At 46.1% G+C, this 27629-nt stretch overlaps 16 non-coding genes across 16 annotated transcripts; all 16 read right to left on the bottom strand.

Annotated features, from left to right (window-relative positions):
* Positions 1-978: 978 nt before the first annotated feature.
* Positions 979-1093, bottom strand: LOC149277185 (U5 spliceosomal RNA). The gene has a single exon (XR_016279167.1). It is a non-coding gene; the product is annotated as a U5 spliceosomal RNA (small nuclear RNA).
* A 1611-nt stretch (positions 1094-2704) lies between these two features.
* LOC149277184 (U5 spliceosomal RNA) lies at positions 2705-2819 on the bottom strand. Its single transcript, XR_016279100.1, has one exon. It is a non-coding gene; the product is annotated as a U5 spliceosomal RNA (small nuclear RNA).
* Positions 2820-4430: 1611 nt separating this feature from the next.
* Positions 4431-4545, bottom strand: LOC149277183 (U5 spliceosomal RNA). Its single transcript, XR_016279099.1, has one exon. It is a non-coding gene; the product is annotated as a U5 spliceosomal RNA (small nuclear RNA).
* Positions 4546-6156: 1611 nt separating this feature from the next.
* LOC149277182 (U5 spliceosomal RNA) lies at positions 6157-6271 on the bottom strand. The gene has a single exon (XR_016279098.1). It is a non-coding gene; the product is annotated as a U5 spliceosomal RNA (small nuclear RNA).
* A 1610-nt stretch (positions 6272-7881) lies between these two features.
* On the bottom strand, positions 7882-7996 carry LOC149277181 (U5 spliceosomal RNA). Its single transcript, XR_016279147.1, has one exon. It is a non-coding gene; the product is annotated as a U5 spliceosomal RNA (small nuclear RNA).
* A 1611-nt stretch (positions 7997-9607) lies between these two features.
* On the bottom strand, positions 9608-9722 carry LOC149277180 (U5 spliceosomal RNA). The gene has a single exon (XR_016279096.1). It is a non-coding gene; the product is annotated as a U5 spliceosomal RNA (small nuclear RNA).
* A 1611-nt stretch (positions 9723-11333) lies between these two features.
* Positions 11334-11448, bottom strand: LOC149277179 (U5 spliceosomal RNA). The gene has a single exon (XR_016279146.1). It is a non-coding gene; the product is annotated as a U5 spliceosomal RNA (small nuclear RNA).
* A 1611-nt stretch (positions 11449-13059) lies between these two features.
* On the bottom strand, positions 13060-13174 carry LOC149277178 (U5 spliceosomal RNA). Its single transcript, XR_016279130.1, has one exon. It is a non-coding gene; the product is annotated as a U5 spliceosomal RNA (small nuclear RNA).
* A 1611-nt stretch (positions 13175-14785) lies between these two features.
* On the bottom strand, positions 14786-14900 carry LOC149277177 (U5 spliceosomal RNA). Its single transcript, XR_016279171.1, has one exon. It is a non-coding gene; the product is annotated as a U5 spliceosomal RNA (small nuclear RNA).
* Positions 14901-16512: 1612 nt separating this feature from the next.
* Positions 16513-16627, bottom strand: LOC149277176 (U5 spliceosomal RNA). The gene has a single exon (XR_016279182.1). It is a non-coding gene; the product is annotated as a U5 spliceosomal RNA (small nuclear RNA).
* Positions 16628-18238: 1611 nt separating this feature from the next.
* Positions 18239-18353, bottom strand: LOC149277175 (U5 spliceosomal RNA). The gene has a single exon (XR_016279095.1). It is a non-coding gene; the product is annotated as a U5 spliceosomal RNA (small nuclear RNA).
* Positions 18354-19964: 1611 nt separating this feature from the next.
* LOC149277174 (U5 spliceosomal RNA) lies at positions 19965-20079 on the bottom strand. Its single transcript, XR_016279221.1, has one exon. It is a non-coding gene; the product is annotated as a U5 spliceosomal RNA (small nuclear RNA).
* A 1593-nt stretch (positions 20080-21672) lies between these two features.
* On the bottom strand, positions 21673-21787 carry LOC149277173 (U5 spliceosomal RNA). Its single transcript, XR_016279269.1, has one exon. It is a non-coding gene; the product is annotated as a U5 spliceosomal RNA (small nuclear RNA).
* A 1611-nt stretch (positions 21788-23398) lies between these two features.
* Positions 23399-23513, bottom strand: LOC149277172 (U5 spliceosomal RNA). The gene has a single exon (XR_016279267.1). It is a non-coding gene; the product is annotated as a U5 spliceosomal RNA (small nuclear RNA).
* A 1611-nt stretch (positions 23514-25124) lies between these two features.
* LOC149277171 (U5 spliceosomal RNA) lies at positions 25125-25239 on the bottom strand. The gene has a single exon (XR_016279219.1). It is a non-coding gene; the product is annotated as a U5 spliceosomal RNA (small nuclear RNA).
* A 1593-nt stretch (positions 25240-26832) lies between these two features.
* On the bottom strand, positions 26833-26947 carry LOC149277170 (U5 spliceosomal RNA). Its single transcript, XR_016279166.1, has one exon. It is a non-coding gene; the product is annotated as a U5 spliceosomal RNA (small nuclear RNA).
* Between the last annotated feature and the right edge of the window lie 682 nt (positions 26948-27629).

Here is a 27629-nt window from a genome sequence, read left to right as displayed (position 1 = left end):
GGTGATAGAGCTTGGGTTAGGGGCGGGTTAAGCTCATGGCTTTGAAGAGGCACAGTTACAGTTAGCGTCGGAGTACTGTTAATGGTTTACGGTTGACAGTTTAGGGTTAGGTAAGGCTTAGAATCCTTCCCCATTGTGGCGTGTTTAGCCCATCCTTTTCCCAAACACCAAAAAAGCCTGATTGCCTTCAATTTCTTTTTGTCTTAAGCAGCATCGCCAGTGCCAACATTTTGCACCTAAGATTATAAAAAGTACCTAGCAAAATTGTTTCCGTTTTAAAACCGCACAAAATCTCGGACAGTTCACCTGTCTGTATGCCTCGCGACAAACGAGCGAAAGGCTCACTAGCAGCAGCGCACGGACGACCGGACTCCCCAGCACCGCCACAAAGAAGGAGCGCAGCGCGGCATTGGAGCGGCAAAAGTCAACCCAAACGCAGCAGACTAGACATTTTGCCAAAAACGAAGTCTGCAACCTGATCTTTCCACACGCATAGAGCTTCCCGACTCGTGTCGGAAAGCTTTTAAACAAATAGCAAAAAAGCTATGATCACTGAACCTACAAAGGGCGCATTAGTCTTTTCCATGCTGAAAAGCGGCCCCTTAAGCACGTGGTGAGTGCTTTTTCCAGATGTTTCACTGTTGCTATTTGAGGAAATGAATAATACAACTGCACATGTGAGGAACAGAGACCTCAATGTTAAACATTTAAGGGCAGTTTTTTGTTGTTTGGTTTGTGTATTACGATAAAGAACAATTGGGAACATGTTTGAAAGCGTATGCACAGGCTTATTTGCATAGAGTCTGGAGGGCGTGGTCTAACCCTGCCTCCTTAAAGCATTTCTACAACCCCAAACAGTACATAGCATGACACAGGCAGGATATTTTGCGCTTCTGGGTGCGACACAGTCCTCAGCCAGGGCAAAGCTTGCGACTAGAGCAAGCAATCTTTTTGATCTATCGTTAACAACAGCAAAGAAGCCCAGCAAACGCCAGGCATCAAAAAATTGGTTACGACTCATGGTCGTTCCTCCCCACGGAAATCTTTAGTAAAAGGCGAAAGATTTATTCGGTCTGATGAGAAACCAGAGTATACCCAAACATGCCGCAGGGCAACGGCCCGGCCACAGGCAGTGCTCCTCGAGGTTAAGGTGTGTTTAATTAATCCCACCCAGCTCTTGCCTGATCATTGGAACCTTTAACACATGCAAAACACGATTGCAAAGGGATTGGAACTATTTAATATTGGGCTGCTTTAAAGTCTTATTAAACTAACAATAAGGTGGGGCGTTTCCCAGTGCATCATGGGTATTCAAATGAGGCGGCAGCTCAAACAAACCTTCCAGCAGTCTTAGTGACCGGGGCGCGAGCTTGCTTCTCTGAAACAATTTTGTTTGCTTTAAGAAAAGAAAAGCTGAAGATTGTACCTCCCCCACCGCTTTGCCTACGGGGGCCCGCAACTTCCCCTTCCGCTGCAGCCACCAGAAGTTCCTGGCACACATGCTTTGGGCTGTGTTACAAGGTTAGGGGTAAGGCTTCGGGATGGAATCTGATTACTACTCTTTTTCCCCAATGGTGGCGTGCTGAACCCATCGGCTTCACAAATACCAAGTTGCCTGATGCTGTTTCCTTTGAAAGCAAATATATCTTTTCCACAAATCAAATCTTTCTAATTAAACCACCTTTCCAAAGTTAGCGGTTAGAAACGCTTAAGCATGGAAAGGTTTGGTGATAGAGCTTGGGTTAGGGGCGGGTTAAGCTCATGGCTTTGAAGAGGCACAGTTACAGTTAGCGTCGGAGTACTGTTAATGGTTTACGGTTGACAGTTTAGGGTTAGGTAAGGCTTAGAATCCTTCCCCATTGTGGCGTGTTTAGCCCATCCTTTTCCCAAACACCAAAAAAGCCTGATTGCCTTCAATTTCTTTTTGTCTTAAGCAGCATCGCCAGTGCCAACATTTTGCACCTAAGATTATAAAAAGTACCTAGCAAAATTGTTTCCGTTTTAAAACCGCACAAAATCTCGGACAGTTCACCTGTCTGTATGCCTCGCGACGAACGAGCGAAAGGCTCACTAGCGGCAGCGCACGGACGACCGGACTCCCCAGCACCGCCACAAAGAAGGAGCGCAGCGCGGCATTGGAGCGGCAAAAGTCAACCCAAACGCAGCAGACTAGACATTTTGCCAAAAACGAAGTCTGCAACCTGATCTTTCCACACGCATAGAGCTTCCCGACTCGTGTCGGAAAGCTTTGAAACAAACAGCAAAAAAGCTATGATCACTGAACCTACAAAGGGCGCATTAGTCTTTTCCATGCTGAAAAGCGGCCCCTTAAGCACGTGGTGAGTGCTTTTTCCAGATGTTTCACTGTTGCTATTTGAGGAAATGAATAATACAACTGCACATGTGAGGAACAGAGACCTCAATGTTAAACATTTAAGGGCAGTTTTTTGTTGTTTGGTTTGTGTATTACGATAAAGAACAATTGGGAACATGTTTGAAAGCGTATGCACAGGCTTATTTGCATAGAGTCTGGAGGGCGTGGTCTAACCCTGCCTCCTTAAAGCATTTCTACAACCCCAAACAGTACATAGCATGACACAGGCAGGATATTTTGCGCTTCTGGGTGCGACACAGTCCTCAGCCAGGGCAAAGCTTGCGACTAGAGCAAGCAATCTTTTTGATCTATCGTTAACAACAGCAAAGAAGCCCAGCAAACGCCAGGCATCAAAAAATTGGTTACGACTCATGGTCGTTCCTCCCCACGGAAATCTTTAGTAAAAGGCGAAAGATTTATTCGGTCTGAAGAGAAACCAGAGTATACCCAAACATGCCGCAGGGCAACGGCCCGGCCACAGGCAGTGCTCCTCGAGGTTAAGGTGTGTTTAATTAATCCCACCCAGCTCTTGCCTGATCATTGGAACCTTTAACACATGCAAAACACGATTGCAAAGGGATTGGAACTATTTAATATTGGGCTGCTTTAAAGTCTTATTAAACTAACAATAAGGTGGGGCGTTTCCCAGTGCATCATGGGTATTCAAATGAGGCGGCAGCTCAAACAAACCTTCCAGCAGTCTTAGTGACCGGGGCGCGAGCTTGCTTCTCTGAAACAATTTTGTTTGCTTTAAGAAAAGAAAAGCTGAAGATTGTACCTCCCCCACCGCTTTGCCTACGGGGGCCCGCAACTTCCCCTTCCGCTGCAGCCACCAGAAGTTCCTGGCACACATGCTTTGGGCTGTGTTACAAGGTTAGGGGTAAGGCTTCGGGATGGAATCTGATTACTACTCTTTTTCCCCAATGGTGGCGTGCTGAACCCATCGGCTTCACAAATACCAAGTTGCCTGATGCTGTTTCCTTTGAAAGCAAATATATCTTTTCCACAAATCAAATCTTTCTAATTAAACCACCTTTCCAAAGTTAGCGGTTAGAAACGCTTAAGCATGGAAAGGTTTGGTGATAGAGCTTGGGTTAGGGGCGGGTTAAGCTCATGGCTTTGAAGAGGCACAGTTACAGTTAGCGTCGGAGTACTGTTAATGGTTTACGGTTGACAGTTTAGGGTTAGGTAAGGCTTAGAATCCTTCCCCATTGTGGCGTGTTTAGCCCATCCTTTTCCCAAACACCAAAAAAGCCTGATTGCCTTCAATTTCTTTTTGTCTTAAGCAGCATCGCCAGTGCCAACATTTTGCACCTAAGATTATAAAAAGTACCTAGCAAAATTGTTTCCGTTTTAAAACCGCACAAAATCTCGGACAGTTCACCTGTCTGTATGCCTCGCGAAGAACGAGCGAAAGGCTCACTAGCGGCAGCGCACGGACGACCGGACTCCCCAGCACCGCCACAAAGAAGGAGCGCAGCGCGGCATTGGAGCGGCAAAAGTCAACCCAAACGCAGCAGACTAGACATTTTGCCAAAAACGAAGTCTGCAACCTGATCTTCCCACACGCATAGAGCTTCCCAACTCGTGTCGGAAAGCTTTTAAACAAATAGCAAAAAAGCTATGATCACTGAACCTACAAAGGGCGCATTAGTCTTTTCCATGCTGAAAAGCGGCCCCTTAAGCACGTGGTGAGTGCTTTTTCCAGATGTTTCACTGTTGCTATTTGAGGAAATGAATAATACAACTGCACATGTGAGGAACAGAGACCTCAATGTTAAACATTTAAGGGCAGTTTTTTGTTGTTTGGTTTGTGTATTACGATAAAGAACAATTGGGAACATGTTTGAAAGCGTATGCACAGGCTTATTTGCATAGAGTCTGGAGGGCGTGGTCTAACCCTGCCTCCTTAAAGCATTTCTACAACCCCAAACAGTACATAGCATGACACAGGCAGGATATTTTGCGCTACTGGGTGCGACACAGTCCTCAGCCAGGGGAAAGCTTGCGACTAGAGCAAGCAATCTTTTTGATCTATCGTTAACAACAGCAAAGAAGCCCAGCAAACGCCAGGCATCAAAAAATTGGTTACGACTCATGGTCGTTCCTCCCCACGGAAATCTTTAGTAAAAGGCGAAAGATTTATTCGGTCTGAAGAGAAACCAGAGTATACCCAAACATGCCGCAGGGCAACGGCCCGGCCACAGGCAGTGCTCCTCGAGGTTAAGGTGTGTTTAATTAATCCCACCCAGCTCTTGCCTGATCATTGGAACCTTTAACACATGCAAAACACGATTGCAAAGGGATTGGAACTATTTAATATTGGGCTGCTTTAAAGTCTTATTAAACTAACAATAAGGTGGGGCGTTTCCCAGTGCATCATGGGTATTCAAATGAGGCGGCAGCTCAAACAAACCTTCCAGCAGTCTTAGTGACCGGGGCGCGAGCTTGCTTCTCTGAAACAATTTTGTTTGCTTTAAGAAAAGAAAAGCTGAAGATTGTACCTCCCCCACCGCTTTGCCTACGGGGGCCCGCAACTTCCCCTTCCGCTGCAGCCACCAGAAGTTCCTGGCACACATGCTTTGGGCTGTGTTACAAGGTTAGGGGTAAGGCTTCGGGATGGAATCTGATTACTACTCTTTTTCCCCAATGGTGGCGTGCTGAACCCATCGGCTTCACAAATACCAAGTTGCCTGATGCTGTTTCCTTTGAAAGCAAATATATCTTTTCCACAAATCAAATCTTTCTAATTAAACCACCTTTCCAAAGTTAGCGCTTAGAAACGCTTAAGCATGGAAAGGTTTGGTGATAGAGCTTGGGTTAGGGGCGGGTTAAGCTCATGGCTTTGAAGAGGCACAGTTACAGTTAGCGTCGGAGTACTGTTAATGGTTTACGGTTGACAGTTTAGGGTTAGGTAAGGCTTAGAATCCTTCCCCATTGTGGCGTGTTTAGCCCATCCTTTTCCCAAACACCAAAAAAGCCTGATTGCCTTCAATTTCTTTTTGTCTTAAGCAGCATCGCCAGTGCCAACATTTTGCACCTAAGATTATAAAAAGTACCTAGCAAAATTGTTTCCGTTTTAAAACCGCACAAAATCTCGGACAGTTCACCTGTCTGTATGCCTCGCGACGAACGAGCGAAAGGCTCACTAGCGGCAGCGCACGGACGACCGGACTCCCCAGCACCGCCACAAAGAAGGAGCGCAGCGCGGCATTGGAGCGGCAAAAGTCAACCCAAACGCAGCAGACTAGACATTTTGCCAAAAACGAAGTCTGCAACCTGATCTTTCCACACGCATAGAGCATCCCGACTCGTGTCGGAAAGCTTTTAAACAAATAGCAAAAAAGCTATGATCACTGAACCTACATAGGGCGCATTAGTCTTTTCCATGCTGAAAAGCGGCCCCTTAAGCACGTGGTGAGTGCTTTTTCCAGATGTTTCACTGTTGCTATTTGAGGAAATGAATAATACAACTGCACATGTGAGGAACAGAGACCTCAATGTTAAACATTTAAGGGCAGTTTTTTGTTGTTTGGTTTGTGTATTACGATAAAGAACAATTGGGAACATGTTTGAAAGCGTATGCACAGGCTTATTTGCATAGAGTCTGGAGGGCGTGGTCTAACCCTGCCTCCTTAAAGCATTTCTACAACCCCAAACAGTACATAGCATGACACAGGCAGGATATTTTGCGCTTCTGGGTGCGACACAGTCCTCAGCCAGGGCAAAGCTTGCGACTAGAGCAAGCAATCTTTTTGATCTATCGTTAACAACAGCAAAGAAGCCCAGCAAACGCCAGGCATCAAAAAATTGGTTACGACTCATGGTCGTTCCTCCCCACGGAAATCTTTAGTAAAAGGCGAAAGATTTATTCGGTCTGAAGAGAAACCAGAGTATGCCCAAACATGCCGCAGGGCAACGGCCCGGACACAGGCAGTGCTCCTCGAGGTTAAGGTGTGTTTAATTAATCCCACCCAGCTCTTGCCTGATCATTGGAACCTTTAACACATGCAAAACACGATTGCAAAGGGATTGGAACTATTTAATATTGGGCTGCTTTAAAGTCTTATTAAACTAACAATAAGGTGGGGCGTTTCCCAGTGCATCATGGGTATTCAAATGAGGCGGCAGCTCAAACAAACCTTCCAGCAGTCTTAGTGACCGGGGCGCGAGCTTGCTTCTCTGAAACAATTTTGTTTGCTTTAAGAAAAGAAAAGCTGAAGATTGTACCTCCCCCACCGCTTTGCCTACGGGGGCCCGCAACTTCCCCTTCCGCTGCAGCCACCAGAAGTTCCTGGCACACATGCTTTGGGCTGTGTTACAAGGTTAGGGGTAAGGCTTCGGGATGGAATCTGATTACTACTCTTTTTCCCCAATGGTGGCGTGCTGAACCCATCGGCTTCACAAATACCAAGTTGCCTGATGCTGTTTCCTTTGAAAGCAAATATATCTTTTCCACAAATCAAATCTTTCTAATTAAACCACCTTTCCAAAGTTAGCGCTTAGAAACGCTTAAGCATGGAAAGGTTTGGTGATAGAGCTTGGGTTAGGGGCGGGTTAAGCTCATGGCTTTGAAGAGGCACAGTTACAGTTAGCGTCGGAGTACTGTTAATGGTTTACGGTTGACAGTTTAGGGTTAGGTAAGGCTTAGAATCCTTCCCCATTGTGGCGTGTTTAGCCCATCCTTTTCCCAAACACCAAAAAAGCCTGATTGCCTTCAATTTCTTTTTGTCTTAAGCAGCATCGCCAGTGCCAACATTTTGCACCTAAGATTATAAAAAGTACCTAGCAAAATTGTTTCCGTTTTAAAACCGCACAAAATCTCGGACAGTTCACCTGTCTGTATGCCTCGCGACGAACGAGCGAAAGGCTCACTAGCGGCAGCGCACGGACGACCGGACTCCCCAGCACCGCCACAAAGAAGGAGCGCAGCGCGGCATTGGAGCGGCAAAAGTCAACCCAAACGCAGCAGACTAGACATTTTGCCAAAAACGAAGTCTGCAACCTGATCTTTCCACACGCATAGAGCTTCCCGACTCGTGTCGGAAAGCTTTTAAACAAATAGCAAAAAAGCTATGATCACTGAACCTACAAAGGGCGCATTAGTCTTTTCCATGCTGAAAAGCGGCCCCTTAAGCACGTGGTGAGTGCTTTTTCCAGATGTTTCACTGTTGCTATTTGAGGAAATGAATAATACAACTGCACATGTGAGGAACAGAGACCTCAATGTTAAACATTTAAGGGCAGTTTTTTGTTGTTTGGTTTGTCTATTACGATAAAGAACAATTGGGAACATGTTTGAAAGCGTATGCACAGGCTTATTTGCATAGAGTCTGGAGGGCGTGGTCTAACCCTGCCTCCTTAAAGCATTTCTACAACCCCAAACAGTACATAGCAAACACAGGCAGGATATTTTGCGCTTCTGGGTGCGACACAGTCCTCAGCCAGGGCAAAGCTTGCGACTAGAGCAAGCAATCTTTTTGATCTATCGTTAATAACAGCAAAGAAGCCCAGCAAACGCCAGGCATCAAAAAATTGGTTACGACTCGTGGTCGTTCCTCCCCACGGAAATCTTTAGTAAAAGGCGAAAGATTTATTCGGTCTGAAGAGAAACCAGAGTATACCCAAACATGCCGCAGGGCAACGGCCCGGCCACAGGCAGTGCTCCTCGAGGTTAAGGTGTGTTTAATTAATCCCACCCAGCTCTTGCCTGATCATTGGAACCTTTAACACATGCAAAACACGATTGCAAAGGGATTGGAACTATTTAATATTGGGCTGCTTTAAAGTCTTATTAAACTAACAATAAGGTGGGGCGTTTCCCAGTGCATCATGGGTATTCAAATGAGGCGGCAGCTCAAACAAACCTTCCAGCAGTCTTAGTGACCGGGGCGCGAGCTTGCTTCTCTGAAACAATTTTGTTTGCTTTAAGAAAAGAAAAGCTGAAGATTGTACCTCCCCCACCGCTTTGCCTACGGGGGCCCGCAACTTCCCCTTCCGCTGCAGCCACCAGAAGTTCCTGGCACACATGCTTTGGGCTGTGTTACAAGGTTAGGGGTAAGGCTTCGGGATGGAATCTGATTACTACTCTTTTTCCCCAATGGTGGCGTGCTGAACCCATCGGCTTCACAAATACCAAGTTGCCTGATGCTGTTTCCTTTGAAAGCAAATATATCTTTTCCACAAATCAAATCTTTCTAATTAAACCACCTTTCCAAAGTTAGCGCTTAGAAACGCTTAAGCATGGAAAGGTTTGGTGATAGAGCTTGGGTTAGGGGCGGGTTAAGCTCATGGCTTTGAAGAGGCACAGTTACAGTTAGCGTCGGAGTACTGTTAATGGTTTACGGTTGACAGTTTAGGGTTAGGTAAGGCTTAGAATCCTTCCCCATTGTGGCGTGTTTAGCCCATCCTTTTCCCAAACACCAAAAAAGCCTGATTGCCTTCAATTTCTTTTTGTCTTAAGCAGCATCGCCAGTGCCAACATTTTGCACCTAAGATTATAAAAAGTACCTAGCAAAATTGTTTCCGTTTTAAAACCGCACAAAATCTCGGACAGTTCACCTGTCTGTATGCCTCGCGACGAACGAGCGAAAGGCTCCCTAGCGGCAGCGCACGGACGACCGGACTCCCCAGCACCGCCACAAAGAAGGAGCGCAGCGCGGCATTGGAGCGGCAAAAGTCAACCCAAACGCAGCAGACTAGACATTTTGCCAAAAACGAAGTCTGCAACCTGATCTTTCCACACGCATAGAGCTTCCCGACTCGTGTCGGAAAGCTTTTAAACAAATAGCAAAAAAGCTATGATCACTGAACCTACAAAGGGCGCATTAGTCTTTTCCATGCTGAAAAGCGGCCCCTTAAGCACGTGGTGAGTGCTTTTTCCAGATGTTTCACTGTTGCTATTTGAGGAAATGAATAATACAACTGCACATGTGAGGAACAGAGACCTCAATGTTAAACATTTAAGGGCAGTTTTTTGTTGTTTGGTTTGTGTATTACGATAAAGAACAATTGGGAACATGTTTGAAAGCGTATGCACAGGCTTATTTGCATAGAGTCTGGAGGGCGTGGTCTAACCCTGCCTCCTTAAAGCATTTCTACAACCCCAAACAGTACATAGCATGACACAGGCAGGATATTTTGCGCTTCTGGGTGCGACACAGTCCTCAGCCAGGGCAAAGCTTGCGACTAGAGCAAGCAATCTTTTTGATCTATCGTTAACAACAGCAAAGAAGCCCAGCAAACGCCAGGCATCAAAAAATTGGTTACGACTCATGGTCGTTCCTCCCCACGGAAATCTTTAGTAAAAGGCGAAAGATTTATTCGGTCTGAAGAGAAACCAGAGTATACCCAAACATGCCGCAGGGCAACGGCCCGGCCACAGGCAGTGCTCCTCGAGGTTAAGGTGTGTTTAATTAATCCCACCCAGCTCTTGCCTGATCATTGGAACCTTTAACACATGCAAAACACGATTGCAAAGGGATTGGAACTATTTAATATTGGGCTGCTTTAAAGTCTTATTAAACTAACAATAAGGTGGGGCGTTTCCCAGTGCATCATGGGTATTCAAATGAGGCGGCAGCTCAAACAAACCTTCCAGCAGTCTTAGTGACCGGGGCGCGAGCTTGCTTCTCTGAAACAATTTTGTTTGCTTTAAGAAAAGAAAAGCTGAAGATTGTACCTCCCCCACCGCTTTGCCTACGGGGGCCCGCAACTTCCCCTTCCGCTGCAGCCACCAGAAGTTCCTGGCACACATGCTTTGGGCTGTGTTACAAGGTTAGGGGTAAGGCTTCGGGATGGAATCTGATTACTACTCTTTTTCCCCAATGGTGGCGTGCTGAACCCATCGGCTTCACAAATACCAAGTTGCCTGATGCTGTTTCCTTTGAAAGCAAATATATCTTTTCCACAAATCAAATCTTTCTAATTAAACCACCTTTCCAAAGTTAGCGCTTAGAAACGCTTAAGCATGGAAAGGTTTGGTGATAGAGCTTGGGTTAGGGGCGGGTTAAGCTCATGGCTTTGAAGAGGCACAGTTACAGTTAGCGTCGGAGTACTGTTAATGGTTTACGGTTGACAGTTTAGGGTTAGGTAAGGCTTAGAATCCTTCCCCATTGTGGCGTGTTTAGCCCATCCTTTTCCCAAACACCAAAAAAGCCTGATTGCCTTCAATTTCTTTTTGTCTTAAACAGCATCGCCAGTGCCAACATTTTGCACCTAAGATTATAAAAAGTACCTAGCAAAATTGTTTCCGTTTTAAAACCGCACAAAATCTCGGACAGTTCACCTGTCTGTATGCCTCGCGACGAACGAGCGAAAGGCTCACTAGCGGCAGCGCACGGACGACCGGACTCCCCAGCACCGCCACAAAGAAGGAGCGCAGCGCGGCATTGGAGCGGCAAAAGTCAACCCAAACGCAGCAGACTAGACATTTTGCCAAAAACGAAGTCTGCAACCTGATCTTTCCACACGCATAGAGCTTCCCGACTCGTGTCGGAAAGCTTTTAAACAAATAGCAAAAAAGCTATGATCACTGAACCTACAAAGGGCGCATTAGTCTTTTCCATGCTGAAAAGCGGCCCCTTAAGCACGTGGTGAGTGCTTTTTCCAGATGTTTCACTGTTGCTATTTGAGGAAATGAATAATACAACTGCACATGTGAGGAACAGAGACCTCAATGTTAAACATTTAAGGGCAGTTTTTTGTTGTTTGGTTTGTGTATTACGATAAAGAACAATTGGGAACATGTTTGAAAGCGTATGCACAGGCTTATTTGCATAGAGTCTGGAGGGCGTGGTTTAACCCTGCCTCCTTAAAGCATTTCTACAACCCCAAACAGTACATAGCATGACACAGGCAGGATATTTTGCGCTTCTGGGTGCGACACAGTCCTCAGCCAGGGCAAAGCTTGCGACTAGAGCAAGCAATCTTTTTGATCTATCGTTAACAACAGCAAAGAAGCCCAGCAAACGCCAGGCATCAAAAAATTGGTTACGACTCGTGGTCGTTCCTCCCCACGGAAATCTTTAGTAAAAGGCGAAAGATTTATTCGGTCTGAAGAGAAACCAGAGTATACCCAAACAAGCCGCAGGGCAACGGCCCGGCCACAGGCAGTGCTCCTCGAGGTTAAGGTGTGTTTAATTAATCCCACCCAGCTCTTGCCTGATCATTGGAACCTTTAACACATGCAAAACACGATTGCAAAGGGATTGGAACTATTTAATATTGGGCTGCTTTAAAGTCTTATTAAACTAACAATAAGGTGGGGCGTTTCCCAGTGCATCATGGGTATTCAAATGAGGCGGCAGCTCAAACAAACCTTCCAGCAGTCTTAGTGACCGGGGCGCGAGCTTGCTTCTCTGAAACAATTTTGTTTGCTTTAAGAAAAGAAAAGCTGAAGATTGTACCTCCCCCACCGCTTTGCCTACGGGGGCCCGCAACTTCCCCTTCCGCTGCAGCCACCAGAAGTTCCTGGCACACATGCTTTGGGCTGTGTTACAAGGTTAGGGGTAAGGCTTCGGGATGGAATCTGATTACTACTCTTTTTCCCCAATGGTGGCGTGCTGAACCCATCGGCTTCACAAATACCAAGTTGCCTGATGCTGTTTCCTTTGAAAGCAAATATATCTTTTCCACAAATCAAATCTTTCTAATTAAACCACCTTTCCAAAGTTAGCGCTTAGAAACGCTTAAGCATGGAAAGGTTTGGTGATAGAGCTTGGGTTAGGGGCGGGTTAAGCTCATGGCTTTGAAGAGGCACAGTTACAGTTAGCGTCGGAGTACTGTTAATGGTTTACGGTTGACAGTTTAGGGTTAGGTAAGGCTTAGAATCCTTCCCCATTGTGGCGTGTTTAGCCCATCCTTTTCCCAAACACCAAAAAAGCCTGATTGCCTTCAATTTCTTTTTGTCTTAAGCAGCATCGCCAGTGCCAACATTTTGCACCTAAGATTATAAAAAGTACCTAGCAAAATTGTTTCCGTTTTAAAACCGCACAAAATCTCGGACAGTTCACCTGTCTGTATGCCTCGCGACGAACGAGCGAAAGGCTCACTAGCGGCAGCGCACGGACGACCGGACTCCCCAGCACCGCCACAAAGAAGGAGCGCAGCGCGGCATTGGAGCGGCAAAAGTCAACCCAAACGCAGCAGACTAGACATTTTGCCAAAAACGAAGTCTGCAACCTGATCTTTCCACACGCATAGAGCTTCCCGACTCGTGTCGGAAAGCTTTTAAACAAATAGCAAAAAAGCTATGATCACTGAACCTACAAAGGGCGCATTAGTCTTTTCCATGCTGAAAAGCGGCCCCTTAAGCACGTGGTGAGTGCTTTTTCCAGATGTTTCACTGTTGCTATTTGAGGAAATGAATAATACAACTGCACATGTGAGGAACAGAGACCTCAATGTTAAACATTTAAGGGCAGTTTTTTGTTGTTTGGTTTGTGTATTACGATAAAGAACAATTGGGAACATGTTTGAAAGCGTATGCACAGGCTTATTTGCATAGAGTCTGGAGGGCGTGGTCTAACCCTGCCTCCTTAAAGCATTTCTACAACCCCAAACAGTACATAGCATGACACAGGCAGGATATTTTGCGCTTCTGGGTGCGACACAGTCCTCAGCCAGGGCAAAGCTTGCGACTAGAGCAAGCAATCTTTTTGATCTATCGTTAACAACAGCAAAGAAGCCCGGCAAACGCCAGGCATCAAAAAATTGGTTACGACTCATGGTCGTTCCTCCCCACGGAAATCTTTAGTAAAAGGCGAAAGATTTATTCGGTCTGAAGAGAAACCAGAGTATGCCCAAACATGCCGCAGGGCAACGGCCCGGACACAGGCAGTGCTCCTCGAGGTTAAGGTGTGTTTAATTAATCCCACCCAGCTCTTGCCTGATCATTGGAACCTTTAACACATGCAAAACACGATTGCAAAGGGATTGGAACCATTTAATATTGGGCTGCTTTAAAGTCTTATTAAACTAACAATAAGGTGGGGCGTTTCCCAGTGCATCATGGGTATTCAAATGAGGCGGCAGCTCAAACAAACCTTCCAGCAGTCTTAGTGACCGGGGCGCGAGCTTGCTTCTCTGAAACAATTTTGTTTGCTTTAAGAAAAGAAAAGCTGAAGATTGTACCTCCCCCACCGCTTTGCCTACGGGGGCCCGCAACTTCCCCTTCCTCTGCAGCCACCAGAAGTTCCTGGCACACATGCTTTGGGCTGTGTTACAAGGTTAGGGGTAAGGCTTCGGGATGGAATCTGATTACTACTCTTTTTCCCCAATGGTGGCGTGCTGAACCCATCGGCTTCACAAATACCAAGTTGCCTGATGCTGTTTCCTTTGAAAGCAAATATATCTTTTCCACAAATCAAATCTTTCTAATTAAACCACCTTTCCAAAGTTAGCGGTTAGAAACGCTTAAGCATGGAAAGGTTTGGTGATAGAGCTTGGGTTAGGGGCGGGTTAAGCTCATGGCTTTGAAGAGGCACAGTTACAGTTAGCGTCGGAGTACTGTTAATGGTTTACGGTTGACAGTTTAGGGTTAGGTAAGGCTTAGAATCCTTCCCCATTGTGGCGTGTTTAGCCCATCCTTTTCCCAAACACCAAAAAAGCCTGATTGCCTTCAATTTCTTTTTGTCTTAAGCAGCATCGCCAGTGCCAACATTTTGCACCTAAGATTATAAAAAGTACCTAGCAAAATTGTTTCCGTTTTAAAACCGCACAAAATCTCGGACAGTTCACCTGTCTGTATGCCTCGCGACGAACGAGCGAAAGGCTCACTAGCGGCAGCGCACGGACGACCGGACTCCCCAGCACCGCCACAAAGAAGGAGCGCAGCGCGGCATTGGAGCGGCAAAAGTCAACCCAAACGCAGCAGACTAGACATTTTGCCAAAAACGAAGTCTGCAACCTGATCTTTCCACACGCATAGAGCTTCCCGACTCGTGTCGGAAAGCTTTTAAACAAATAGCAAAAAAGCTATGATCACTGAACCTACAAAGGGCGCATTAGTCTTTTCCATGCTGAAAAGCGGCCCCTTAAGCACGTGGTGAGTGCTTTTTCCAGATGTTTCACTGTTGCTATTTGAGGAAATGAATAATACAACTGCACATGTGAGGAACAGAGACCTCAATGTTAAACATTTAAGGGCAGTTTTTTGTTGTTTGGTTTGTGTATTACGATAAAGAACAATTGGGAACATGTTTGAAAGCGTATGCACAGGCTTATTTGCATAGAGTCTGGAGGGCGTGGTCTAACCCTGCCTCCTTAAAGCATTTCTACAACCCCAAACAGTACATAGCATGACACAGGCAGGATATTTTGCGCTTCTGGGTGCGACACAGTCCTCAGCCAGGGCAAAGTTTGCGACTAGAGCAAGCCATCGTTTTGATCTATCGTTAACAACAGCAAAGAAGCCCAGCAAACGCCAGGCATCAAAAAATTGGTTACGACTCATGGTCGTTCCTCACCACGGAAATCTTTAGTAAAAGGCGAAAGATTTATTCGGTCTGAAGAGAAACCAGAGTATGCCCAAACATGCCGCAGGGCAACGGCCCGGACACAGGCAGTGCTCCTCGAGGTTAAGGTGTGTTTAATTAATCCCACCCAGCTCTTGCCTGATCATTGGAACCTTTAACACATGCAAAACACGATTGCAAAGGGATTGGAACCATTTAATATTGGGCTGCTTTAAAGTCTTATTAAACTAACAATAAGGTGGGGCGTTTCCCAGTGCATCATGGGTATTCAAATGAGGCGGCAGCTCAAACAAACCTTCCAGCAGTCTTAGTGACCGGGGCGCGAGCTTGCTTCTCTGAAACAATTTTGTTTGCTTTAAGAAAAGAAAAGCTGAAGATTGTACCTCCCCCACCGCTTTGCCTACGGGGGCCCGCAACTTCCCCTTCCGCTGCAGCCACCAGAAGTTCCTGGCACACATGCTTTGGGCTGTGTTACAAGGTTAGGGGTAAGGCTTCGGGATGGAATCTGATTACTACTCTTTTTCCCCAATGGTGGCGTGCTGAACCCATCGGCTTCACAAATACCAAGTTGCCTGATGCTGTTTCCTTTGAAAGCAAATATATCTTTTCCACAAATCAAATCTTTCTAATTAAACCACCTTTCCAAAGTTAGCGGTTAGAAACGCTTAAGCATGGAAAGGTTTGGTGATAGAGCTTGGGTTAGGGGCGGGTTAAGCTCATGGCTTTGAAGAGGCACAGTTACAGTTAGCGTCGGAGTACTGTTAATGGTTTACGGTTGACAGTTTAGGGTTAGGTAAGGCTTAGAATCCTTCCCCATTGTGGCGTGTTTAGCCCATCCTTTTCCCAAACACCAAAAAAGCCTGATTGCCTTCAATTTCTTTTTGTCTTAAGCAGCATCGCCAGTGCCAACATTTTGCACCTAAGATTATAAAAAGTACCTAGCAAAATTGTTTCCGTTTTAAAACCGCACAAAATCTCGGACAGTTCACCTGTCTGTATGCCTCGCGACGAACGAGCGAAAGGCTCACTAGCGGCAGCGCACGGACGACCGGACTCCCCAGCACCGCCACAAAGAAGGAGCGCAGCGCGGCATTGGAGCGGCAAAAGTCAACCCAAACGCAGCAGACTAGACATTTTGCCAAAAACGAAGTCTGCAACCTGATCTTTCCAGACGCATAGAGCTTCCCGACTCGTGTCGGAAAGCTTTTAAACAAACAGCAAAAAAGCTATGATCACTGAACCTACAAAGGGCGCATTAGTCTTTTCCATGCTGAAAAGCGGCCCCTTAAGCACGTGGTGAGTGCTTTTTCCCAGATGTTTCACTGTTGCTATTTGAGGAAATGAATAATACAACTGCACATGTGAGGAACAGAGATCTCAATCTTAAACATTTAAGGGCAGTTTTTTGTTGTTTGGTTTGTGTATTACGATAAAGAACAATTGGGAACATGTTTGAAAGCGTATGCACAGGCTTATTTGCATAGAGTCTGGAGGGCGTGGTCTAACCCTGCCTCCTTAAAGCATTTCTACAACCCCAAACAGTACATAGCACGACACAGGCAGGATATTTTGCGCTTCTGGGTGCGACACAGTCCTCAGCCAGGGCAAAGCTTGCGACTAGAGCAAGCAATCTTTTTGATCTATCGTTAACAACAGCAAAGAAGCCCGGCAAACGCCAGGCATCAAAAAATTGGTTACGACTCATGGTCGTTCCTCCCCACGGAAATCTTTAGTAAAAGGCGAAAGATTTATTTGGTCTGAAGAGAAACCAGAGTATGCCCAAACACGCCGCAGGGCAACGGCCCGGACACAGGCAGTGCTCCTCGAGGTTAAGGTGTGTTTAATTAATCCCACCCAGCTCTTGCCTGATCATTGGAACCTTTAACACATGCAAAACACGATTGCAAAGGGATTGGAACCATTTAATATTGGGCTGCTTTAAAGTCTTATTAAACTAACAATAAGGTGGGGCGTTTCCCAGTGCATCATGGGTATTCAAATGAGGCGGCAGCTCAAACAAACCTTCCAGCGGTCTTAGTGACCGGGGCGCGAGCTTGCTTCTCTGAAACAATTTTGTTTGCTTTAAGAAAAGAAAAGCTGAAGATTGTACCTCCCCCACCGCTTTGCCTACGGGGGCCCGCAACTTCCCCTTCCGCTGCAGCCACCAGAAGTTCCTGGCACACATGCTTTGGGCTGTGTTACAAGGTTAGGGGTAAGGCTTCGGGATGGAATCTGATTACTACTCTTTTTCCCCAATGGTGGCGTGCTGAACCCATCGGCTTCACAAATACCAAGTTGCCTGATGCTGTTTCCTTTGAAAGCAAATATATCTTTTCCACAAATCAAATCTTTCTAATTAAACCACCTTTCCAAAGTTAGCGGTTAGAAACGCTTAAGCATGGAAAGGTTTGGTGATAGAGCTTGGGTTAGGGGCGGGTTAAGCTCATGGCTTTGAAGAGGCACAGTTACAGTTAGCGTCGGAGTACTGTTAATGGTTTACGGTTGACAGTTTAGGCTTAGGTAAGGCTTAGAATCCTTCCCCATTGTGGCGTGTTTAGCCCATCCTTTTCCCAAACACCAAAAAAGCCTGATTGCCTTCAATTTCTTTTTGTCTTAAGCAGCATCGCCAGTGCCAACATTTTGCACCTAAGATTATAAAAAGTACCTAGCAAAATTGTTTCCGTTTTAAAACCGCACAAAATCTCGGACAGTTCACCTGTCTGTATGCCTCGCGACGAACGAGCGAAAGGCTCACTAGCGGCAGCGCACGGACGACCGGACTCCCCAGCACCGCCACAAAGAAGGAGCGCAGCGCGGCATTGGAGCGGCAAAAGTCAACCCAAACGCAGCAGACTAGACATTTTGCCAAAAACGAAGTCTGCAACCTGATCTTTCCACACGCATAGAGCTTCCCGACTCGTGTCGGAAAGCTTTTAAACAAATAGCAAAAAAGCTATGATCACTGAACCTACAAAGGGCGCATTAGTCTTTTCCATGCTGAAAAGCGGCCCCTTAAGCACGTGGTGAGTGCTTTTTCCAGATGTTTCACTGTTGCTATTTGAGGAAATGAATAATACAACTGCACATGTGAGGAACAGAGACCTCAATGTTAAACATTTAAGGGCAGTTTTTTGTTGTTTGGTTTGTGTATTACGATAAAGAACAATTGGGAACATGTTTGAAAGCGTATGCACAGGCTTATTTGCATAGAGTCTGGAGGGCGTGGTCTAACCCTGCCTCCTTAAAGCATTTCTACAACCCCAAACAGTACATAGCATGACACAGGCAGGATATTTTGCGCTTCTGGGTGCGACACAGTCCTCAGCCAGGGCAAAGCTTGCGACTAGAGCAAGCAATCTTTTTGATCTATCGTTAACAACAGCAAAGAAGCCCAGCAAACGCCAGGCATCAAAAAATTGGTTACGACTCATGGTCGTTCCTCCCCACGGAAATCTTTAGTAAAAGGCGAAAGATTTATTCGGTCTGAAGAGAAACCAGAGTATACCCAAACATGCCGCAGGGCAACGGCCCGGCCACAGGCAGTGCTCCTCGAGGTTAAGGTGTGTTTAATTAATCCCACCCAGCTCTTGCCTGATCATTGGAACCTTTAACACATGCAAAACACGATTGCAAAGGGATTGGAACTATTTAATATTGGGCTGCTTTAAAGTCTTATTAAACTAACAATAAGGTGGGGCGTTTCCCAGTGCATCATGGGTATTCAAATGAGGCGGCAGCTCAAACAAACCTTCCAGCAGTCTTAGTGACCGGGGCGCGAGCTTGCTTCTCTGAAACAATTTTGTTTGCTTTAAGAAAAGAAAAGCTGAAGATTGTACCTCCCCCACCGCTTTGCCTACGGGGGCCCGCAACTTCCCCTTCCGCTGCAGCCACCAGAAGTTCCTGGCACACATGCTTTGGGCTGTGTTACAAGGTTAGGGGTAAGGCTTCGGGATGGAATCTGATTACTACTCTTTTTCCCCAATGGTGGCGTGCTGAACCCATCGGCTTCACAAATACCAAGTTGCCTGATGCTGTTTCCTTTGAAAGCAAATATATCTTTTCCACAAATCAAATCTTTCTAATTAAACCACCTTTCCAAAGTTAGCGCTTAGAAACGCTTAAGCATGGAAAGGTTTGGTGATAGAGCTTGGGTTAGGGGCGGGTTAAGCTCATGGCTTTGAAGAGGCACAGTTACAGTTAGCGTCGGAGTACTGTTAATGGTTTGCGGTTGACAGTTTAGGGTTAGGTAAGGCTTAGAATCCTTCCCCATTGTGGCGTGTTTAGCCCATCCTTTTCCCAAACACCAAAAAAGCCTGATTGCCTTCAATTTCTTTTTGTCTTAAGCAGCATCGCCAGTGCCAACATTTTGCACCTAAGATTATAAAAAGTACCTAGCAAAATTGTTTCCGTTTTAAAACCGCACAAAATCTCGGACAGTTCACCTGTCTGTATGCCTCGCGACGAACGAGCGAAAGGCTCACTAGCGGCAGCGCACGGACGACCGGACTCCCCAGCACCGCCACAAAGAAGGAGCGCAGCGCGGCATTGGAGCGGCAAAAGTCAACCCAAACGCAGCAGACTAGACATTTTGCCAAAAACGAAGTCTGCAACCTGATCTTTCCACACGCATAGAGCTTCCCAACTCGTGTCGGAAAGCTTTGAAACAAACAGCAAAAAAGCTATGATCACTGAACCTACAAAGGGCGCATTAGTCTTTTCCATGCTGAAAAGCGGCCCCTTAAGCACGTGGTGAGTGCTTTTTCCAGATGTTTCACTGTTGCTATTTGAGGAAATGAATAATACAACTGCACATGTGAGGAACAGAGATCTCAATGTTAAACATTTAAGGGCAGTTTTTTGTTGTTTGGTTTGTGTATTACGATAAAGAACAATTGGGAACATGTTTGAAAGCGTATGCACAGGCTTATTTGCATAGAGTCTGGAGGGCGTGGTCTAACCCTGCCTCCTTAAAGCATTTCTACAACCCCAAACAGTACATAGCATGACACAGGCAGGATATTTTGCGCTTCTGGGTGCGACACAGTCCTCAGCCAGGGCAAAGCTTGCGACTAGAGCAAGCAATCTTTTTGATCTATCGTTAACAACAGCAAAGAAGCCCAGCAAACGCCAGGCATCAAGAAATTGGTTACGACTCATGGTCGTTCCTCCCCACGGAAATCTTTAGTAAAAGGCGAAAGATTTATTCGGTCTGAAGAGAAACCAGAGTATACCCAAACATGCCGCAGGGCAACGGCCCGGACACAGGCAGTGCTCCTCGAGGTTAAGGTGTGTTTAATTAATCCCACCCAGCTCTTGCCTGATCATTGGAACCTTTAACACATGCAAAACACGATTGCAAAGGGATTGGAACCATTTAATATTGGGCTGCTTTAAAGTCTTATTAAACTAACAATAAGGTGGGGCGTTTCCCAGTGCATCATGGGTATTCAAATGAGGCGGCAGCTCAAACAAACCTTCCAGCAGTCTTAGTGACCGGGGCGCGAGCTTGCTTCTCTGAAACAATTTTGTTTGCTTTAAGAAAAGAAAAGCTGAAGATTGTTCCTCCCCCACCGCTTTGCCTACGGGGGCCCGCAACTTCCCCTTCCGCTGCAGCCACCAGAAGTTCCTGGCACACATGCTTTGGGCTGTGTTACAAGGTTAGGGGTAAGGCTTCGGGATGGAATCTGATTACTACTCTTTTTCCCCAATGGTGGCGTGCTGAACCCATCGGCTTCACAAATACCAAGTTGCCTGATGCTGTTTCCTTTGAAAGCAAATATATCTTTTCCACAAATCAAATCTTTCTAATTAAACCACCTTTCCAAAGTTAGCGCTTAGAAACGCTTAAGCATGGAAAGGTTTGGTGATAGAGCTTGGGTTAGGGGCGGGTTAAGCTCATGGCTTTGAAGAGGCACAGTTACAGTTAGCGTCGGAGTACTGTTAATGGTTTACGGTTGACAGTTTAGGGTTAGGTAAGGCTTAGAATCCTTCCCCATTGTGGCGTGTTTAGACCAAAAAAGCCTGATTGCCTTCAATTTCTTTTTGTCTTAAGCAGCATCGCCAGTGCCAACATTTTGCACCTAAGATTATAAAAAGTACCTAGCAAAATTGTTTCCGTTTTAAAACCGCACAAAATCTCGGACAGTTCACCTGTCTGTATGCCTCGCGACGAACGAGCGAAAGGCTCCCTAGCGGCAGCGCACGGACGACCGGACTCCCCAGCACCGCCACAAAGAAGGAGCGCAGCGCGGCATTGGAGCGGCAAAAGTCAACCCAAACGCAGCAGACTAGACATTTTGCCAAAAACGAAGTCTGCAACCTGATCTTTCCACACGCATAGAGCTTCCCGACTCGTGTCGGAAAGCTTTTAAACAAATAGCAAAAAAGCTATGATCACTGAACCTACAAAGGGCGCATTAGTCTTTTCCATGCTGAAAAGCGGCCCCTTAAGCACGTGGTGAGTGCTTTTTCCAGATGTTTCACTGTTGCTATTTGAGGAAATGAATAATACAACTGCACATGTGAGGAACAGAGACCTCAATGTTAAACATTTAAGGGCAGTTTTTTGTTGTTTGGTTTGTGTATTACGATAAAGAACAATTGGGAACATGTTTGAAAGCGTATGCACAGGCTTATTTGCATAGAGTCTGGAGGGCGTGGTCTAACCCTGCCTCCTTAAAGCATTTCTACAACCCCAAACAGTACATAGCATGACACAGGCAGGATATTTTGCGCTTCTGGGTGCAACACAGTCCTCAGCCAGGGCAAATCTTGCGACTAGAGCAAGCAATCTTTTTGATCCATCGTTAACAACAGCAAAGAAGCCCAGCAAACGCCAGGCATCAAAAAATCGGTTACGACTCATGGTCATTCCTCCCCACGGAAATCTTTAGTAAAAGGCGAAAGATTTATTCGATCTGAAGAGAAACCAGAGTATGCCCAAACATGCCGCAGGGCAACGGCCCGGACACAGGCAGTGCTCCTCGAGGTTAAGGTGTGTTTAATTAATCCCACCCAGCTCTTGCCTGATCATTGGAACCTTTAACACATGCAAAACACGATTGCAAAGGGATTGGAACTATTTAATATTGGGCTGCTTTAAAGTCTTATTAAACTAACAATAAGGTGGGGCGTTTCCCAGTGCATCATGGGTATTCAAATGAGGCGGCAGCTCAAACAAACCTTCCAGCAGTCTTAGTGACCGGGGCGCGAGCTTGCTTCTCTGAAACAATTTTGTTTGCTTTAAGAAAAGAAAAGCTGAAGACTGTACCTCCCCCACCGCTTTGCCTACGGGGGCCCGCAACTTCCCCTTCCGCTGCAGCCACCAGAAGTTCCTGGCACACATGCTTTGGGCTGTGTTACAAGGTTAGGGGTAAGGCTTCGGGATGGAATCTGATTACTACTCTTTTTCCCCAATGGTGGCGTGCTGAACCCATCGGCTTCACAAATACCAAGTTGCCTGATGCTGTTTCCTTTGAAAGCAAATATATCTTTTCCACAAATCAAATCTTTCTAATTAAACCACCTTTCCAAAGTTAGCGGTTAGAAACGCTTAAGCATGGAAAGGTTTGGTGATAGAGCTTGGGTTAGGGGCGGGTTAAGCTCATGGCTTTGAAGAGGCACAGTTACAGTTAGCGTCGGAGTACTGTTAATGGTTTACGGTTGACAGTTTAGGGTTAGGTAAGGCTTAGAATCCTTCCCCATTGTGGCGTGTTTAGCCCATCCTTTTCCCAAACACCAAAAAAGCCTGATTGCCTTCAATTTCTTTTTGTCTTAAGCAGCATCGCCAGTGCCAACATTTTGCACCTAAGATTATAAAAAGTACCTAGCAAAATTGTTTCCGTTTTAAAACCGCACAAAATCTCGGACAGTTCACCTGTCTGTATGCCTCGCGACGAACGAGCGAAAGGCTCACTAGCGGCAGCGCACGGACGACCGGACTCCCCAGCACCGCCACAAAGAAGGAGCGCAGCGCGGCATTGGAGCGGCAAAAGTCAACCCAAACGCAGCAGACTAGACATTTTGCCAAAAACGAAGTCTGCAACCTGATCTTTCCACACGCATAGAGCTTCCCAACTCGTGTCGGAAAGCTTTTAAACAAATAGCAAAAAAGCTATGATCACTGAACCTACAAAGGGCGCATTAGTCTTTTCCATGCTGAAAAGCGGCCCCTTAAGCACGTGGTGAGTGCTTTTTCCAGATGTTTCACTGTTGCTATTTGAGGAAATGAATAATACAACTGCACATGTGAGGAACAGAGACCTCAATGTTAAACATTTAAGGGCAGTTTTTTGTTGTTTGGTTTGTGTATTACGATAAAGAACAATTGGGAACATGTTTGAAAGCGTATGCACAGGCTTATTTGCATAGAGTCTGGAGGGCGTGGTCTAACCCTGCCTCCTTAAAGCATTTCTACAACCCCAAACAGTACATAGCATGACACAGGCAGGATATTTTGCGCTTCTGGGTGCGACACAGTCCTCAGCCAGGGCAAAGCTTGCGACTAGAGCAAGCAATCTTTTTGATCTATCGTTAACAACAGCAAAGAAGCCCAGCAAACGCCAGGCATCAAAAAATTGGTTACGACTCATGGTCGTTCATCCCCACGGAAATCTTTAGTAAAAGGCGAAAGATTTATTCGGTCTGAAGAAAAACCAGAGTATACCCAAACATGCCGCAGGGCAACGGCCCGGACACAGGCAGTGCTCCTCGATGTTAAGGTGTGTTTAATTAATCCCACCCAGCTCTTGCCTGATCATTGGAACCTTTAACACATGCAAAACACGATTGCAAAGGGATTGGAACCATTTAATATTGGGCTGCTTTAAAGTCTTATTAAACTAACAATAAGGTGGGGCGTTTCCCAGTGCATCATGGGTATTCAAATGAGGCGGCAGCTCAAACAAACCTTCCAGCAGTCTTAGTGACCGGGGCGCGAGCTTGCTTCTCTGAAACAATTTTGTTTGCTTTAAGAAAAGAAAAGCTGAAGATTGTTCCTCCCCCACCGCTTTGCCTACGGGGGCCCGCAACTTCCCCTTCCGCTGCAGCCACCAGAAGTTCCTGGCACACATGCTTTGGGCTGTGTTACAAGGTTAGGGGTAAGGCTTCGGGATGGAATCTGATTACTACTCTTTTTCCCCAATGGTGGCGTGCTGAACCCATCGGCTTCACAAATACCAAGTTGCCTGATGCTGTTTCCTTTGAAAGCAAATATATCTTTTCCACAAATCAAATCTTTCTAATTAAACCACCTTTCCAAAGTTAGCGGTTAGAAACGCTTAAGCATGGAAAGGTTTGGTGATAGAGCTTGGGTTAGGGGCGGGTTAAGCTCATGGCTTTGAAGAGGCACAGTTACAGTTAGCGTCGGAGTACTGTTAATGGTTTACGGTTGACAGTTTAGGGTTAGGTAAGGCTTAGAATCCTTCCCCATTGTGGCGTGTTTAGCCCATCCTTTTCCCAAACACCAAAAAAGCCTGATTGCCTTCAATTTCTTTTTGTCTTAAGCAGCATCGCCAGTGCCAACATTTTGCACCTAAGATTATAAAAAGTACCTAGCAAAATTGTTTCCGTTTTAAAACCGCACAAAATCTCGGACAGTTCACCTGTCTGTATGCCTCGCGACGAACGAGCGAAAGGCTCACTAGCGGCAGCGCACGGACGACCGGACTCCCCAGCACCGCCACAAAGAAGGAGCGCAGCGCGGCATTGGAGCGGCAAAACTCAACCCAAACGCAGCACACTAGACATTTTGCCAAAAACGAAGTCTGCAACCTGATCTTCCCACACGCATAGAGCTTCCCAACTCGTGTCGGAAAGCTTTTAAACAAATAGCAAAAAAGCTATGATCACTGAACCTACAAAGGGCGCATTAGTCTTTTCCATGCTGAAAAGCGGCCCCTTAAGCACGTGGTGAGTGCTTTTTCCAGATGTTTCACTGTTGCTATTTGAGGAAATGAATAATACAACTGCACATGTGAGGAACAGAGATCTCAATGTTAAACATTTAAGGGCAGTTTTTTGTTGTTTGGTTTGTGTATTATGATAAAGAACAATTGGGAACATGTTTGAAAGCGTATGCACAGGCTTATTTGCATAGAGTCTGGAGGGCGTGGTCTAACCCTGCCTCCTTAAAGCATTTCTACAACCCCAAACAGTACATAGCATGACACAGGCAGGATATTTTGCGCTTCTGGGTGCGACACAGTCCTCAGCCAGGGCAAAGCTTGCGACTAGAGCAAGCAATCTTTTTGATCCATCGTTAACAACAGCAAAGAAGCCCAGCAAACGCCAGGCATCAAGAAATTGGTTACGACTCATGGTCGTTCCTCCCCACGGAAATCTTTAGTAAAAGGCGAAAGATTTATTCGGTCTGAAGAGAAACCAGAGTATACCCAAACATGCCGCAGGGCAACGGCCCGGACACAGGCAGTGCTCCTCGATGTTAAGGTGTGTTTAATTAATCCCACCCAGCTCTTGCCTGATCATTGGAACCTTTAACACATGCAAAACACGATTGCAAAGGGATTGGAACCATTTAATATTGGGCTGCTTTAAAGTCTTATTAAACTAACAATAAGGTGGGGCGTTTCCCAGTGCATCATGGGTATTCAAATGAGGCGGCAGCTCAAACAAACCTTCCAGCAGTCTTAGTGACCGGGGCGCGAGCTTGCTTCTCTGAAACAATTTTGTTTGCTTTAAGAAAAGAAAAGCTGAAGATTGTTCCTCCCCCACCGCTTTGCCTACGGGGGCCCGCAACTTCCCCTTCCGCTGCAGCCACCAGAAGTTCCTGGCACACATGCTTTGGGCTGTGTTACAAGGTTAGGGGTAAGGCTTCGGGATGGAATCTGATTACTACTCTTTTTCCCCAATGGTGGCGTGCTGAACCCATCGGCTTCACAAATACCAAGTTGCCTGATGCTGTTTCCTTTGAAAGCAAATATATCTTTTCCACAAATCAAATCTTTCTAATTAAACCACCTTTCCAAAGTTAGCGCTTAGAAACGCTTAAGCATGGAAAGGTTTGGTGATAGAGCTTGGGTTAGGGGCGGGTTAAGCTCATGGCTTTGAAGAGGCACAGTTACAGTTAGCGTCGGAGTACTGTTAATGGTTTACGGTTGACAGTTTAGGGTTAGGTAAGGCTTAGAATCCTTCCCCATTGTGGCGTGTTTAGACCAAAAAAGCCTGATTGCCTTCAATTTCTTTTTGTCTTAAGCAGCATCGCCAGTGCCAACATTTTGCACCTAAGATTATAAAAAGTACCTAGCAAAATTGTTTCCGTTTTAAAACCGCACAAAATCTCGGACAGTTCACCTGTCTGTATGCCTCGCGACGAACGAGCGAAAGGCTCCCTAGCGGCAGCGCACGGACAACCGGACTCCCCAGCACCGCCACAAAGAAGGAGCGCAGCGCGGCATTGGAGCGGCAAAAGTCAACCCAAACGCAGCAGACTAGACATTTTGCCAAAAACGAAGTCTGCAACCTGATCTTTCCACACGCATAGAGCTTCCCAACTCGTGTCGGAAAGCTTTTAAACAAATAGCAAAAAAGCTATGATCACTGAACCTACAAAGGGCGCATTAGTCTTTTCCATGCTGAAAAGCGGCCCCTTAAGCACGTGGTGAGTGCTTTTTCCAGATGTTTCACTGTTGCTATTTGAGGAAATGAATAATACAACTGCACATGTGAGGAACAGAGACCTCAATGTTAAACATTTAAGGGCAGTTTTTTGTTGTTTGGTTTGTGTATTACGATAAAGAACAATTGGGAACATGTTTGAAAGCGTATGCACAGGCTTATTTGCATAGAGTCTGGAGGGCGTGGTCTAACCCTGCCTCCTTAAAGCATTTCTACAACCCCAAACAGTACATAGCATGACACAGGCAGGATATTTTGCGCTTCTGGGTGCGACACAGTCCTCAGCCAGGGCAAAGCTTGCGACTAGAGCAAGCAATCTTTTTGATCTATCGTTAACAACAGCAAAGAAGCCCAGCAAACGCCAGGCATCAAAAAATTGGTTACGACTCATGGTCGTTCCTCCCCACGGAAATCTTTAGTAAAAGGCGAAAGATTTATTCGGTCTGATGAGAAACCAGAGTATACCCAAACATGCCGCAGGGCAACGGCCCGGACACAGGCAGTGCTCCTCGAGGTTAAGGTGTGTTTAATTAATCCCACCCAGCTCTTGCCTGATCATTGGAACCTTTAACACATGCAAAACACGATTGCAAAGGGATTGGAACTATTTAATATTGGGCTGCTTTAAAGTCTTATTAAACTAACAATAAGGTGGGGCGTTTCCCAGTGCATCATGGGTATTCAAATGAGGCGGCAGCTCAAACAAACCTTCCAGCAGTCTTAGTGACCGGGGCGCGAGCTTGCTTCTCTGAAACAATTTTGTTTGCTTTAAGAAAAGAAAAGCTGAAGATTGTACCTCCCCCACCGCTTTGCCTACGGGGGCCCGCAACTTCCCCTTCCGCTGCAGCCACCAGAAGTTCCTGGCACACATGCTTTGGGCTGTGTTACAAGGTTAGGGGTAAGGCTTCGGGATGGAATCTGATTACTACTCTTTTTCCCCAATGGTGGCGTGCTGAACCCATCGGCTTCACAAATACCAAGTTGCCTGATGCTGTTTCCTTTGAAAGCAAATATATCTTTTCCACAAATCAAATCTTTCTAATTAAACCACCTTTCCAAAGTTAGCGGTTAGAAACGCTTAAGCATGGAAAGGTTTGGTGATAGAGCTTGGGTTAGGGGCGGGTTAAGCTCATGGCTTTGAAGAG

The sequence above is a fragment of the Sceloporus occidentalis genome, unplaced genomic scaffold (assembly GCF_023333645.1).
Source record: "Sceloporus occidentalis isolate IW3139 unplaced genomic scaffold, rSceOcc1.0.p SCAF_220, whole genome shotgun sequence".
NCBI classification, from domain to species: Eukaryota; Metazoa; Chordata; class Lepidosauria; order Squamata; family Phrynosomatidae; genus Sceloporus; species Sceloporus occidentalis.
Note: the sequence above shows the minus strand (reverse complement) of the source record. Positions and strands in the feature narration are given on the sequence as shown.